This window comes from Macrotis lagotis, chromosome 1, assembly GCF_037893015.1.
Source record: "Macrotis lagotis isolate mMagLag1 chromosome 1, bilby.v1.9.chrom.fasta, whole genome shotgun sequence".
Lineage (NCBI taxonomy): Eukaryota > Metazoa > Chordata > Mammalia > Peramelemorphia > Peramelidae > Macrotis > Macrotis lagotis.
The window spans coordinates 195,740,259-195,758,100 of NC_133658.1; positions in this window are offsets into that span (position 1 = coordinate 195,740,259).

The window sequence follows — 17,842 nt, forward strand, 5'->3', positions numbered from 1 at the left end:
TACTGATAACTAGCAGAATGTAGAGATTTAGTAATATTTGAGAAAGAGAAAAAGAAGTGGGATGACCTTCTAGTTTCTACTTTGTCAGGTTCTTTCCAACACTATCTATGAGTACCTATGATTTTAATAATTTTTAATATTTATTTTATTTATTTTTGCCAACCAACTGCAATGGTAGCTTTCAACAATCATTTTGCAAGGTTTTGAATTTTACATTTTACTCTCTCTCTCTCTCTCTCTCTCTCTCTCTCTGCCCCCTCCCCCAACAGCAAGTAATCTAATATACACTAGACATGTATAACCATGCTAAACATAGATGAATATTAATCATTTTGAGAAAGAAGAATCAAATTTAAATGGAAAATATTTATAGAGAAAAAGAAACACATAGCAGCTAAGAAAAATTTTTAAAAATTTCAGTTCTTATGCCTGACCCCATACCCAAGACCATCCCTCTCCCCATACTCCTCCCCCTCTCCAGAATTGTGGAAGAAGTTCCTTCCATCCACTTCAACCAGGAGCAAGAAGAAGCAATGCTACACCAGAAGTGTCACCATAGCATTGCTGAGGACAATAATATTTCGCTGCAAAGTCAAGACATCCTCTCCAGCCTCCTTAGTAAGGACAAGGTTATGGATACCAGCAACTTTTCTGAGAATCTTAAGAATTCAAGAGCAGTTGTACCCATCAAACCTCCTGGATCTGCCTTAGACTTGGGTATGACTGAGGAAAGTCCTTGCTGCTCTTCCTACCCTCCAGTTCCCCCACCCCTATCCCCCAGATAGTAGTCGCTGCTCCTACAGTCAGTTTCTTCCTCAGAGCTCCCGATGGGAACAGAAGTCTAGATTTGGGAAGGGCAGGATACCTGGGCCCCACACCCACATCCCCAGGTGCCAAGGAGAAGGGTTAATGAAAGATCCTGAACCTTGGGTGAGGCCTTGGGTCTGGAGAGACTGGCTAGGCCTGTGGAGTTGGAGAGAATAGATACCTTATAGTATAGAGATGGGGAGATAAGCACTATGGGGTGGACCTGGTTCCAGGAAGTGTGAATATCCATTTCTACATGGAGTACCTCAGAGTTTGGTTCTGAGCATTACCAGGGTATATAGGATTAAGAATAAAGTGCAGTGTTTATAGGTGAGTGTTTGTCTTCTCTGTTCCCCTTCACCACCTTGTGGGGCAAGCCCTGGTCTGAGCTGGGAGGAACTTATATAGAGGAAAAAAAAAATTGGTTTTAGTGGTTGAAGGCCCAGGTCTGCTATTTACTGTCCTTGGGATTTTGGTCAAGTCACTTAAAACTTTATTGGCCTCAATTTTTCTCAACTGTAAAAATGAGAGGGTTGGATTGGATTCTTTACATAAAGGTTTGGTAAAGGTCCCTTCCAACTCTGAATTAAGATCTATCTTATTTCTTTTCATTCTTTTTCAGCAGATGTTTTTCATTACACCTCCAGGTTGCTCACTGTTGCTTCTCTTCTTGCACCTGTCATTTTGAGACAAATGAAGGAAGGGGATCAGGACAAAAGTACAGAGCTTGGTCTATGAATCAAAGAATGAAAAAGCTTACTACTTACTATGTGCTACTCTCTGGGGTTATAAATACCAAAAAAAAACCCCAACCCAAAACAACCCCAGTAGTCCCAGTCTTTAGGGAGTTTATAGGCTAATCAGGGAAGAGAATTCATATAAAGGAATTGGAACTGAAAAAGAAGTGGTAAATGGAGGTAGTAGAGAGTATGTGCCCATGCTTTGGAGATAGCCAATGAAAGAGGTGTGCTGGCTTGGTTCTGGACAAGATAAGTTAGTTTACTTAATGATTTTTATTTCTAAGAACACAAAGGAAATCTTCAGAGGGATGGAAGTTATTGGGATGTAATTTGTTAAAAAAAAAGCAGTGCAACATTTAAAAACAAAAAAAAGACAGGTTAAGATTAAAACACTTTTAAAATCCCTTCCATTTCTGAATGTCTGATTCTATGAAATTCTATGAAGGTCAGGGTAGAGTCTCTTGATTTTTGGGGGACTCTTAATTTTTCCCCCTTTGGGGGACACCACTAAGAACAGTACATGAGTTGTGCAGGTCCCCAGAGAGGATGGAAGATTGCTTGCCTTTATAGCAATCCCAGGGGCTTCTATCTTGTTGATGATGACCTATCCTCAAAGAAGTATTATTCTAATAGTATTACTCCATCATTCTATAGTGCCTTAAGATGGTGGAGGACTGCCAGAAAATGAAAGCATGTTTTCTGCCATCCTGTGGCTTTCATACAAGACTTTTCCGTGGTTCTCTACTATGTTTATAGAAAATCTGTATTTGATGCTTTGTCTGCGTGTTTGTAAGGGAATTAATGGACACTCTTATGATTTTTTTCCAAGCCTCATCTAGATAGATGAAGTCCTTAGAAGTTTAAGTCCATGAGGAATGAAGGCTGGGGAAAGGTCATGAAATTAACAATGCCTTTGATGATTCCTGTGATCAATGGTTACAGTTTCACTATAAGGTCAGAAATCAAACTGCAAGAGGATGAGAAATAAATGAGATTTCACTTAGTTGAACCAAACTTGATTGAATCAAGACTGTGATCTCTGGATCAACAGACTCCTTTTTTCCATGGGACTTCTTTGTAGAAGACTGCCCTAGAGTCCCCACCCCTTGCAATTACACATTATTCAAACTAAGGACTCTGCTGCTGGATCTGCCTGGGTCAACTCTATCCCTCCCCAAGTCCTACTTCCACTTGGCTGTAAAATTTTGTCTTCTGAAAGTTGAAGTCTGACTATGAAACCCAACCTCCCCTCTCATTTGTAAATTCCAGTTCTTTGATACCTCCAGGATCAAAGGATGGGATGATCAGCAAATGGGTCAGTCTACTCGTTTTGGAACATCATATAACCAGCATCACTGGGGCAAACACAACTCTTGCTACAGTCTCAGTGGTGATCACTATCATTAGAAGAACCACTTGAGTGATGGCTGATGCTCTCACCCTCAACTGCAGTCACCACAACTAGGCAGGACCCGGCTCCATCAATGAACTTCACATTTAAAAATCAGATAATGACTTCTCAGTCTACACCCTCCCCACTGCCCATGGAAGCAAGCAACATAATTGGGAGAGGAATAACTGATGAGGATATTATATTTGAGACAAAAAAAACCTCATAACTACATCTGGTGAGAACACAAATTCATTAACCACCAAGATGGCCACTGACATGGTGAATGGGTTTTGGTATTTTGTCTCTGTATTGTGATTGCCTTGGTGAAATTATCAATTATTTCTATGATTTTTTATTTGTTCCTCTCATTCTTTAAAATTAGATTAGTTTCCAATTAATTTTAAGTCTATTTGTCCATTGTTCTTTATTGCACCTAATTTTTATTGTATCATGGTCTGAAAAGGATGCATTCAACTAACTTTGTAATTTCAATTATGATTTGGTTTTTATTTTGTTTTATTTTTTTTTTGCAAGACAGTGGGGTTAAGTGGATTGCTCTAGGCCACACAGCTATGTAATTATTAAGTGTCTGAGTCCAGATTTGAACTCAGGTACTCCTGACTCTAGGGCCAGTGCTCTATCCACTGCATCACTTAGCCATACCATGATTTGGTTTTTGTTGCCCTAACACATGGCCAATTTTTGTTAAGGTGCCATGTACTAGGGGGAAAAATGTATGTATTCCTTTCTATCCCCATTCAATTTTCTCCAGAGGTCTATTATATCACATTTTTCTAAGATTTTATTCATCTCCTTAACTTCCTTCTTGTTTATTTTATGGTTAGATTTATCAATTTCTGAGAGGGAGTAGAGGTTGGTATAGTTTTAGTATCTATGCTTTCCTCTTACTCATTTAGCTTCTCTAAGAATTTGGTTGTTATATCATTTGATACATAGATGTTTAGTATTGAAATTACTTCATTGTCTATGGTGCCTTTTAGAAGGATGTAGTTTCCCTTCCCTTTAATGAAAACTCTTTTTGCAATTTCTTTGTCTAAGATAAACTTTGTTACCCCTGCATTTTTCACTTCAACAGAAGCATAACATATTCTGCTCTAATCTTTTGCCTTAACTCTGTGTGTATCTCTTTGCTTCCCATGTATTTCTTGTAAGAAGCATATTGTACAATTCTGGTTTTTAATACACTCTTCTATCTGCTTCCACTTTGTGAGCAAGTTCATCCATTCAATTTGCAGTTATAAGTCATAAATCTTCATTACTCTACATACCATCTTCCTCCATTTGTACTTTCCCCCCTACTTTCTCCCTATCTGTCCTCACCAGTGTTTTGCTTCTGAATATCACCTTCTACAATCTTTCTCCCCTATCTGCCATCCTTCTTTCTTCCCTTACTTCTATCAGTCCTCCTTATCTCCCTGCCCATCCCCTTCTAATACTTGAAGCATAGAATAAATTTCTAAACCCGGGTTCATGTGTTATTCCCTCTTTGAACTAAATCCAATGCAAATAAGATTCAAGCAGTTCTCACTACTTCCCTTCTTTATCTCTACTGCAATATCCATTGTGCCTATTCGTGTGATGTAATTTATTCCATTCTGTCTCCACCTTCCTCCTGTCTCATCACCATCACTTCCTTTTATATGTTTTAGTTTTTTTAAAAAATCATTCTATCAAAATCAACTCATATCCATACCTTCAGTCTACGTATACTCCCTCAGATAGAGTTATGATTCCCAAGAAGTATGAGAATATTTCTCTTAGGTAGGGATGTATCCAATTTGATCTTAATAAATAACAGTATTTTTCCTTTCCCCTGTTTATGTTTTTCAAGTAAATCTTGAGTCTCCTGTTTGAATATCAGATCTATTTTTTTCATCAGGAAAATTTGGAAGTTTTGTTATATTTCCATCTTTGCCACTGGAAGAGTATGCTCAGTTTTGTTGAGCAGTTGATTCTTGCTTGCAATTCAAACTCCCTTGCCCTTCAGCTTGTTATATTCCCAGGTCTTTTGATCCTTTAATGTTGTTGCAGTAATGTCCTGTGTAATTCTGACTGTGGCTTCACAAGATTTTAATTGCTTCTTTCTTCCCTCTTGCAGGATTTTCTCTGTGATCTGATAATTCTTGAATTAGGCTACATTACTCCTTGATAATTTCATTTTGGCGATCCCTTTAAGAAGTTAATTGATGGACTTCTGGCCAAGATGGCAGAGAGAAGACAGGCACAGTTCTAAAGTCTCCTGATCTTTCCCCATCTATCATATTAAACAGTCCTCTTAACAGAAATCCAACCCACAAAACCCAGAAAGAAAAGCCAGGAGAAAGAAGATCTACCTCAGGATTTGTCTACCTCAGCAACATTGGACGTATTTGGGCCAGTGTGTCTGGGCACAGAGGGCGGATCAGCCCTGAATCAGGCAGATTAGCAGCTGAATTGGAGCCAAGGAGTCTGAGGGCCCAAGAGCGAGACCTGCTGGATCAGTGGTGGGGCTAGAAGGTGGGGGGCTGGAGTCAACTAGGGAACAGAGGTGTTCTGACTCTCTGGAGCTTGCCAGCAGGGCTGGGGGGAGGGTTCCGATGCAGGATAGCTTCTGACACACAATCCCTCCTGGGCTCCGCTGTTCTGAGGAACTCTGAGTCCACACATCCATTGTAGCTGAGGCCTCTTCCCAGAAAAAAAAACAACTGCAGACTACTTCTGCCTCAGGTACAGGTGTGTGAGAAGAAGAACCAGCTCAGCTGACAATAGGGAGAGGAATGACCTCAGGCAAGGGTGAAGTCTGAAGGCAAAAGGATTCTTTAGCTCCAACTCCTCCCTTCAAGCTAAGGGAGAAGGCTTCAATCAAGGTCACAGACACTCCAGAGAAAGCAATCAGCACCTCCTACTGGCCAGTCGGAGAAATTGCACTCAGTGAGTAAAGTGTCTATTGATCCCAAGCACCTGTGAACCAGCCTCTCCCCAACTCAAGGTCTTAGCAAAATGAAGAAGGGTCAGCAGAAAGTTGGATCCATAGAAAAATTCCTGGGAGGGAAAGACCCCAACTCAGAGAGACCTAGAACCTTTGAGGAAAATATGATCTGGTCTTCAGCATAGAAAGACTTCCTTGGAGAAATAAGGAAGGAGTTTCAAAATCAACTGGAAAATTTGGGAGAGACTATTAATACCTTGCAACAAGAAAACAAATCCTTAAAAAATACAATTGGACTTATACAAAATGAGAATAATTCTCTCATATCCTCAATTGGGCAAATGCAAAAAGAAAATAATTCTCTCAAAACCTCAATTGGTCAAATGGAAAGCTCTCTCAAAAACAGAATTGACCAATTGGAAAAAGAGTTGCAAAAGGTTAATGAAGAAAACTCCTCTCTAAAAAAAAAGAATGGTGTTTGAAGAAACTAAGGACTCCATGAGACAGCAAGAGCCAGTTAAACAAAACCAAAAAATAGAAGAAATAGAAGAAAATGTAAAATACCTCATCAGCAAAAGCACTGACCTTGAGAATAGTTTGAGGAGGGGCAACCTCAAAATTATTGGATTTCCTGAAAACAGTGATGGAAAACTGCCCTGATATCATGGAACCAGAGGACAAAGTAATTATTGAAAGAATACATGGATCCCCTTCAGAAAAACATCCTAAAATGAAAACACCAAGGAATGTTGTGGTCAAATTCCAGAACTATCAGATAAAAGAGAAAATCCTGCTAGCAGTCAGACAGATGGGTTAACAAGTGAATTCTACCAAACATTTAAGGAACAATTGGTTCCAATTCTATATAAACTCTTTGGAAAAATAGGGAAAGATGGAACTCTACCTAACTCTTTCTATGAAACCAATATGGTGCTGTTACCTTATCCAGGAAGAGTTAAAAAGAGAAAGAAAATTATAGACCTATGTCTCTAATGAATATAGATGCAAAAATCTTAAAATCTTAGCAAAATTATAACAACAAGTTATCACTAGGATCATACATTATGATCAAGTAGGATTTATCCCAGGAATGCAGGGTTCATTTAATATTAGGAAAACTGTTGGTATACTCAATTATATAAACAACAAAACTATCACAAATTATATGATCATATCAATAAATGCTGAAAATCTTTTGACAAAATACAAAATCCATTCGTACTAAAAACACTAGAAAATGTAGTAGAATAAATGGACTATTCCTTAGAATAATTAGCAGTATCTATCTGAAATCATCAACAAGCATTATAGTTAATGGGGAGAGGCTAGAGGCATTCCCAATAACATCAGGGGTGAAACAAGGGTGCCCATTATCACCACTACTATTTAATATTGTATTAGAGATGTTAGCTTCAGCAATTAGAGAAGAAAAAGAAATTGAAGGAATTAGAATTGGGAAGGAAGAGAGAAAACTCTTACTCTTTGCAGATGACATGATGGTCTACCTAGAGAATCCCAAGAAATCATCCAAAAAACTAATGGAAACAATTGGGAATTTTAGCAAATCCTCACAAATCCTCAACTTTTCTATATATTTCTAGCAAGATACAGCAGGAAGAGCTAGAAAGAGAAATCCCATTCAAAGTAACCTCAGACAATATAAAATAGTTGTGAGTCTATTTGCCAAGGCAGACTCAGAACATTTTTGAAAACAATTATAAAACACTTCTCACACAAATTAAATCAGATTTAAATAACTTGGCAAATATCAACTGCTTGTTGATAGGTAGAGCTAATATAATAAAAATGAAATTCTACCAAAACTACACTACCTCTTCAGTGCCCTAACAATCAAAATTCCAAAACATTACTTTAATGAGTTAGAAAAAAATGTAAGTAAATTCATATGGAGAAATAAAAAGTCAAGAATTCCTAGAAGCTTAATTAAAAAAAGTGCAAAAGAAGGGGGCTCAGCCCTACCTGATCTAAAATTATATTATGAAGCATCAGTCATCAAAACTGTTTGGTATTGGCTAGGAAATAGATTGGTGGATCAGTGTAATAGACTAGGTGCAAAAGCAGGAGATGATTATAATAATCTGCTATTTGATAAACCCAAAGAGTCCAGCTATTGGGATAAAAACTCCCTCTTTGATAAGAACTACTGGGATAATTGGAAGTTAGTCTGGAAGAAACATAGATTAGACCAACACCTCACACCCTTTACCAAGCTAAGATCCAAATGGTTACAGGACTTAGACATAAAAAAAAAACAGTACTATAATCAAATTAGAAGATCAAGCACTAGTTTACCTGTCAGATCTATGGAAATGGAAGCAGTTTATGACTAAGGAAGAGATGGAGAACATCACCAAAAACCTACTAGATGATTTCTATTACATTAAATTAAAAAGCTTTTGCACAGATAAAACCAGTCACCTAGATCAAAAGAAATATAGTAAATTGGGAAACAATCTTTACAACTAATGATTCTGTCAAAGGACTCATTTCTAAAATATACAGAGAACTGAGTCATATTTTTAAAACAAAAGGCCATTCCCTAATTGACAAATGGTCAAAGGATATGCAAAGGCAATTTACAGATGAGGAGATCAAAGCAAGCCATAGCCATATGAAAATTGCTCTAAATTATTAATTATTAGAGACATGCCAATTAAAGCTTCTCTGAGGTACTACCTCACATCTCTCAGATTGTCCAATATGACCAGAAAGGATAATGATCATTGTTGGAAGGCTTGTGGGAAATCTGGGATACTATTACACTGTTGGTGGAGCTGTGAACTCATCCAACCTTTCTGGAGAGAAATTTGGAACTATGCCCAAAGGGCAACAAAAATGTGCATACCCTTTGACTCAGCAATACTACTACTGGGTCTATACACTGAAGAGATGATGAAAATGGGTAAAAACATCACTTGTACAAAAATATTTGTAGCAGCCCTGTTTATGGTGGCAAAGAATTGGAAATCAAGTAAATTTGCTTTAATTCGGGAATGGTTTAGCAAACTGTGGTATATGTATGTCATGGAACAATATTGTTCTATTAGAAACTTGGAGGGACAGGATTTCAGGGAAGCCTGGAGGGATTTGCATGAACTGATGCTGAGTGAGATGAGCAGAACCAGAAAACCATTGCATACCCTAACAGCAACATGGGAGTGAAGTTTAACCTTGAAGGATTCGCTCATTCCATCAGTGCAACAATCAGGAACAATTTTGGGCTGTCTGCAAAGGAGAGTGCTATCTGTATCCAGATAAAGAGCTGTGGAGTTTGAACAAAGATCAAGGACTATTCCCTTTAATTCAGAAAAAAATACAGGTATCTTATTGTCTGATCTTGTTAACTCTTAGACTTCTTGTCTCTTCCTTAAGGATATGATTTCTCTCTCTTCACACTCAATTTGCATCAATGTACAACATGGAAACAAAGTAAAAACTGACAGATTGCTTTATGTGGGGGGGTGGGGTAGGGGGAGGGAAGTAAGATGGGGGGAAAATTGTAAAACTCCAGTAATATCTTTAATAAAAAAAACATAAAAAATTTAATTGTTGCATCCTTTCAATGACTCTATTGTCCTCTGATTCCAGAGGAACTTCCTTCATGATTTCATGATAAATGCTATCCAGGCTCTTTCTTTGATCATAGCTTTCAAGAAATTAAATAATTTTTTAAATGAAAGACTTAAAAAGAGATTCACCAATATAACAGGGAAGAAATTATATTTAACTCACATTGACAAAAAAAAATAGCTTTCAATGAGGCAAATTTCAAAACTGCTAATTAATTATTTTACATTTTCTTTTTATCTGACTTGGATCCCACTAATTCCATGCCTTTGGACAATCCAATTCTTGGATAAGATTTCTCTTCTGCCAAATGGGACTCTTCTCAAAGAATCCAATAGAAGTTTTCAGGGCCCCCTTCCATGGGGTAGCCCATACTTGATTTAGGAGCCAGGATCACTGAACTTCTCAACTCACACCTGTCTTCCTAGTTTGGACATGTCCACCTTGGGATTAATGATCAGTCACCTAAGCTAAGAATTGAGCAAACATAGAAAAGGCAGTGCCAAATCCAGTAATAGATTTGCTTAGGTAGGACATGGCCTTTGTTTGTCATAGTTTTATCACTACATGGCAAACAGGTTTAGGATTAATTGAGTTTATCTATCCTAAATTCTTCCTGGGAAGCAACTTGAAATAAATTCTTGATATAATCTAAATGTTAAAGATTTGCTAACTTGTCAGATCTTTTTTACTCAAAGATGAATGAAGAGGTCAGCTCATTATCTTAATTGAAATTCCTAGATTGTTTCATGTCAGAAGCTTCATTATTCTCAAATGTCTATCATTGATCTAACATACATGGTTGGCTAAAATAGGGTAGGGGTGTTTTGCAAAAGTCCCTTGTAACTCAATTATACAACTTTTTCATAATTAACTTCATTATTTTATTTAAAAAAATTGAGAATTCATAGAAGATTAATCTCTTTAATAATTAAATATAAATATACAGATATATGTTTATCTTTGAAATTATTTTACATTCATTCATTCTTTCATGCCTGAATCTTTGTAACTTTATAGAACATAATGTTGATGGAGTTATCTTAGCAAATGTTTTGAAGTGGTTTTTCATTTCTTTCACCAGTAGATTGAAGCAAAGAGAGGTTCAATTATTTGCCCAGCATCCCATGACTAGTGAGTCTGAGGTCAGATTTTAACTCAAGGTCTTCCTGACTTCATGTATTACTCTAACTCAACATAAATTGCCTTAGTAGAATATTACAAAATAAATGAATCAAAAAAATCATTTTAGAATTTAGAGTGGAGTATTTTCTAACAGAATTTACAGAAAATATTATAACTTAGAAATTCTATTTGCTCCTACTCTTGTTACAATAACTAAAATCTATTTTATGACTAACAGATTCTAATGAAGAAAATAAACATACTAAACTAAGGGATACTAAAACAGGATGATCTGTCTTTAAAACATATTCTTTGGATAATTTTAGTTAAATAACTTAGATTCATTATCTTGAAAATAAAGGTGTTGAGGCAGAGCCAAGATGGAGGCCTGAAACTAACATGCTCCTGGAGCTTATCCTTGTCAAAGATAAATGAAACCTCTGTTCTGACATTCAAGCTACAGATCCCACCAAGAAAAAGAGAAGATTCAAAGAAGTTTTCAAGGGAAGACATCATGTAGGATCTTCAATAAATGGGCAAAAGGAGAAGTAAAGCTGAGCAAGATAGGAAAGCAGGGAAAACCAGCAAGAGTCACAGCGCAATCCAGGTATTGATAGCTTGACCGAAGAGGTCTCAGCAGAGATCCCGGGAGCTAGTTAGCAAGCCAGGGAGAGCATCCCACCTGCAAACAAAGTATGAACCTTGGCAATACCAGAGCAAAAGACAGGACTGGAATTGCTAAGTCAGACTGCTAAGTCATAACCTAGACTTAACTTTGCAAAAGCAAGGCAACATCTTGGCCAATGACAAGTCAGGGTTCAGGACCCAGCCCCATAAAAAAAGCTTAGATTTAAACTCCCAATACCCCAAGAGAAGAGCTAAAAGATGAGGAGAAAATATGAAAGAGTACTCACTATAGAAATCCTTTACAAAGATAATAACATTGCCATATCTGAAGAAGAAATCAGAGAAAAATCACTCACAGGGGGAGTATCAAAACAAGCAATAAATTGCATTCAGACACAAAAGCTCATCAAAGAGCTTAAAAAAAGAATTTAAAAATCAACGGAGAGAAGAAGAAAAAAATTGAAAAAGAACTGAATATCATGCAAGAAAATTATGAAAAATTGACCAAAGAAATCAACTCCATTAAAAGTAAAACTAACCAACTGAAAAAGGAAGCACAAAGGTTAATTGAAGAAAATAAAACCCTAAAATTTAGAATTGAATAAATATAAATCAATGAATTTACAAGACTACAAGAATCCATCAACAAAATATAAAAGCTGAAAAAAATTGAAGAAAATGTAATATACACTTTTAGGGAAAATAAATGATTTGGAAGATAGATCCAGGAGAGACAATAATAATAATCACTGGACTACTAGAAAGCCTGTATCAAAAAAAGAACCTGGAAAACATCATGCAGGAAATTATGAGGGGAAAACTGTACAAATCTACTAGATCAAGAAAACAATATAACCATTGAAAGAATCTATAGAACTAGAAAGAGACCCCAGGATAAAAACTCCAAGGGTTATTATAACCAAATTTCAGAAATTTCAAATAAAGGAGCACCAAAAAGAAAACAATTTAAATACAAAGGAAACACAATCAGACTCATACAGGACTTATCAGCCTCAAAATTAAAGGACAGGAAGACCTGGAATACCATATAATAGAGAGTAAAAAACTTGGGATTATGGCCCAGAATGTATTACCCTGCAAAATTCAGCATACATTGTCAGTGAAAAAGATGGGTGTTCAACAAAATAGAGGACTTCCAGAATTTCCTGACACAAAGACCTGAATTGAACAGAGAATTCAATCACCGAATACATGGTTCAAGAGTTGCATACAAAGGTAAATGAAAAAAGGAAGGGAACACCACAAAAAATGGTTGGTCAGGACCATCAAATTATAAATAACACTAAAAGTGAAGCTATAACACTTCTACTTCTTTAGAACTTTAATTCTCTTAGGATAATTAAGAGGTCATATATAATTGAACAGAATGGACTTAAAGGATATGAGTATATTTGGGTCTTATCTTTCCATTGAAGAGGCCTAAGATGACATCACTTGTTGAGACTAAAACCCCTGAAGAAAAACAAGGGTGTTAACTTTAACTTAAATGTCTCATTATTCTTTGACCCACTTTAATTCTACTGTGCTTAGCACTTTGTCTAATAAGAGCATCATAAACTGTGAGGTCTTGAATCAGTGTCTATAACTTACAATCATTTTTAAAGTTCTCAGGTCAGACCTTCAGATGCTCCAAGTACTGAGAGTTCTTTAAAATTCTTGCACTTTTAATTAGATCAAGGTTTGACTTAGCCCATGCTTCATTTAACAAGGGGTCACGTAAGGGGGGGCAGGTAAAGCTGAAGAGAAAATAGGCCCTGCTTCACTTAATAAGGGTTATATACCCTGGGTAGAGAGTCAGAGAGGGGAGATAAAGTGTGAGAGAAAATAGGTCTGAGGAGGAGGGGCACAAATATTTCAAGAAATGATACAGATTTGAATGATACTTTAGCTCATGAGGAGCATTGTATGTACTTATAAAGAGGGAAAGATAAAATGATTTTAATTATAACTTGTAATTTGAGATAATGTTGTTTAACAAACAATGAAGCAAGCAATCTGTGATGATATCTTGATAACAATATGAGCTAATCAAGCAAACAATCAAACTGTTATTGATGATACTTGATTAATAGTACTAGAGTGATAACACCAAAGGAAGCGGAACAAAGATTTATAATTTTGGAGGGGAGGGAGGATGTGAATGCTAACTGTATTCTATTCAATGAATTTATCCCAGAGAGGGAATAAAATACATTCCCACTTGGGTGTAAAAATCTATCCTAATCTACAAGGAAGGGAGGGGAGACTGGAAAAGGGAAATTTAAGGGAAGAAGGAACTGATGAAAGAGAAGGAAAAGGTATAAGTGAAAATAAACTGAAAGTTAAATTTTTAAAAGAAAGTCCAAAGGGGAAATGAATAAGAAAAAAATAAAGAGGAAAAATATAAATGGAGAAAGACAGCATAGAGGGAAATACAAAATTAGTAATCTTAATTATAAATGTGAATGTGATGAAATGTACCATAAAACAAAATCAGAATGGATTAAAAATCAGAATCCTACAATATGTTATTTACAAGAAATACATTTGAAGCATAAAGATACACACAGATTAAAGGTAAAAGGTTGGAGCAAAATATATTATGCCTCAGTTTAAGTAAAAAAAAACATCAGGGGTAATAATCCTAATCTCAGATAAAGTAAAAGCAAAAATTGATATTAAAAGGGATGAGGAAGGAAACTACATATTCTTAAAAGGCAGCATTGGTAATAGAGCTATATCATTACTAAACTTGAATGTACATAGTGACATAGTATACAAATTCCTAGAGGAAAAGCTAAGTGAATTACAAAGAAGACATAGTCAGCAAAACTTTGATAATTGGAAACCTCAATTTCCACCTCTCAGAACTAGATAAATCTAACCACAAAATCAAAAGAAGGAAGTTAAGAAAGTGAATTAAATCTCAGAAAACTTAGATATGTTAGACCTCTGGAGAAAACTTAATGGGGTTAGAAAAGTGTATACCATTTTCTTGGTAGTACATGGCACCTGTGCCAAAACTAACAATGTACTATGTTACAAAAACTTCACAAACAAATGCAGAAAGGCAGAAATAATATGTACACTCATCTCAAAACATGAAGCAATAAAAATTGCATGTAATATACTGTCATGGAAAGACAAAACAAGAACCAATTGGAAATTAAATAACATTATGTTAAATAATTTGTGGATTAAACAGCAAATAAGAGAAATAATCAATAATTATGTTCAGGAAAATGATAATGAGATATCATATCAAAATTTATGGGATGCACCCAAGGCAGTTTTAAGAGGTAACTTTATATCTCTAAATACCTATATGAATGAGATAGAGAAAGAGGAGATCAGTGAATTGGTTATGCAACTAAAAAAGTTAGAAAAAGAACAAATTAAAGATCTCCAATTAAATACCAAATTAGAAATTCTGAAAGTCAAGGCAAAGATGAATAAAATTGAAAGTAAGAAAACCATCAATCTCATGAATAAAGCTGAGCTGTTTTAATGAAAAAGCCAATAACAGAAAAACCTTTGGTCAATATGAATAAAAAAGATAGAAGATAATTAATTACCAGTGTCAAAAATGAAAATGTGAACTAACCAATGAGGAGGAAATTAAAGAGATAATTTGGAGCTCCTTTGTCAAACTGTATGCCATTAAATTGGATAACCTGAGTGAAATGGATGGATATTTACCAAAATATACATTGCCCAGAATAGCAGAAGAGGAAAAAAATTCCTCAATAATCTCATTTTGGAAAAAAGAATTTGAAGAAATGATCAATAAACTCCCAAAGCAAAAGTCTCCAGGTCCAGATGGATTTTCTAATGAATTCTACCAAATATTTAAAGAACAATTAATTCCTAGTCTATGTAAATTATTTTAAAAAATAGGAAAAGGAGTTCTGCCAAATTCCTGCAGTACCAACATGGTACTGAAACCTAAAATATGAAGAAGCAAAATGGACAAAGAAAATTATGGACCAAACTCCCTAATGAATATTGATGCAAAAATCTTAAAAAAATTTACTAATAAGACTACAGCATGTTATTATTAGGAAAATAGACAATGATCAGGTAATATTTATACAGGTAGGCAGGTGTGGATCAACATTAAGAAAGCACTCAACCCAATTAATCATATCACTCGCAAAACCAACATAAATCATATGATTATCTCAGTAGATGCTGAAAAAGACTGATAAAACATAACACGAATCCTATTAAAAACACTAGTAACTTTAGAAACAAATGTAGTTTTCCTTAAAATAATAAATAGTATCTAAACAATCAAGGATTATTATATGTGATGGGAATAAACTCAGAGCATTTCCAATAAAATCAAGGGTGGTACAAGGGTGCCAATGAAATTATCACCATTATTTTTTTTTTAGGTTTTTGCAAGGCAATGGGATTAAGTGGTTTGCCCAAGTTCACACAGCTAGGTACTTGTTAAGTGTCTGAGGCCAGATTTGAACTCAGGTACTCCTGACTCCAGGGCAGATGATCTATCCACTGTACTACCTAGCCACCCCCTCACCATTACTTTTTTCTTTAGATTTTTCAAGGCAATGGGTTTAAGTGTCTTGCCCAAGGCCACATGGCTATGTAATTAACATCATTACTTTTTAATATAGTGTTAGAAATACTGGCTGTAGCAATAAGAGAAGAAAAAGAAATTCGAAGAAATCATATTTGGTTATGAGGAAGAAAATCTTTCACTCTTTGCAGATCCTATAATGGTATACTTAGGGAATGGAGAAAATCATCTAAAAACTCTTTTAAATAATTAACAAATTCAGCAAAGTAACAGGATATAAAATAAACCCACATAAATCATCAGCATTTCTATAGATGAACAATAAAGCCCAAGACCAAGAGATAGAAAGAGAAATTCAATTTAAAATTACTATAGACAACATTAAATATTTGGGAATCTATTTCCCAAGACAAACCCAGAAGCTATATGAACACAATTATAAAGCTCCTCTCACCTAAATAAAGTCAAAATGAAATAATTGGGAAAATGTCATATGTTCATTGTTAAGTCAAGCTAAAATAATAAAAATGACAATTCTGTCCAAATTAAATTATTACTTATTTATAAAGTTACAAGGCATTCCCAATTGATAACTGTTCAAATGATGTTTTCACATGAAGAATTTAAAGTAATATGTAATCATAAGAGAAAATGTTCCAAATCATTGTTGATTAGAGAAATGCAAATTAAAACAACAATGAGGTATTACCTCATAACTATCTGAATGAGAAAGATGAGAAAATGGGAAATTGATCAATGTTGGAGAGGTTGTGGGGAGGATTGGGACATTGATGCCTGGCTGGGGGAGTTGTGAATGGTTGCAACCTTTCTGGAGAGCAATCTGGAACTATGGCCAAAGAGCAATAAAACTCTTCATTCCCTTTAACCTATCAATTCCAATTCTAGGTCTATATCCATAACAAATTATAATAAAAGGAAAAAATTCTACATGTTTCAACATATCCATTGCAGCTATTTTTGTAGTGGCAAAGAATTGAAAATTGAGGGTATACCCATAAATTGAGGAATGGCTAAACAATTTATGGTATAAGAATACTATGGAATGTTATTGAGCTATAAGAAAAATTAAGTGATTGAACTATAGAGAATAATGGAATGATTTATGGGATCTGATGCTGAGGGAAGGGAATAGAACCAAGAAACCAATGTACACATTAATAACAACAATGTGAAATGAACAACCTTGTTGGAAGCAGCTTCTCTCAGCAGTTCAGAGAGCTAGGACAACTGTATAAGTATGGCAATGGACAATATTATGCCCATCCAGAGGAAGAAAAAGCAAAACAAAACAAAACACCCACACATACACACAAATCCCAACCCTTCAGAATTTGATTAACACTTTATAAAAATTATCTCTTATTTATCTCTTTCCCTTAATCCTAATTCCTTATAACCAAAATAACTAATCTATATAAACTATAAAAAAATATGTGCGTTCAGTGCTAACTTGATTGTTTGCCACTGAGAGGTGGGGGGTGGGGTGGGAAAGGAGAGTGGAAGGAAATTTTCTAACTTAAAAATATACATGTGCATGTTGATGAAAACAAAGAAAAAAGAAATTAAAAGTGTTTCTGTCATTATTTCTTTTAAACATAATTTATTGTTTAATGTTTTAAACAATTTATTTTTTGGAGCTCCACATTCTTTTCCTCTTTCTTGTCCTCCCCTATCAATTGAGCAAGCATGAAACATGATATAAATTATTTATTTGAAGTACATATTTCCCTTTTAAAATATTGCAGAACAATCAAACAGCACAATAAAAAGCAAGAAACACAAAGAAAGTGAAAAAATATAGTATAATTTATACTCATTTCCTCACTCAGTTCATCAGTTTTTTCTCTCTGGGAGAGTAATTTTCATCACTGGTCCTTTGGAATTATCTTAGATTACTGTCTTTACAAAGTAGCCATCACAGTTGGTTGCTTACAATATTGCTGTTTCTTTATGCAGTGTTTTATTGGTTCTGTTCATTTCACTTTGAATCAGTACATATGTCTTCCTCTGGATTTCTTCTTTTGTTTTGATTTTTTTGCACCACCCACGATAGCTCTGGTGTGGGTCTG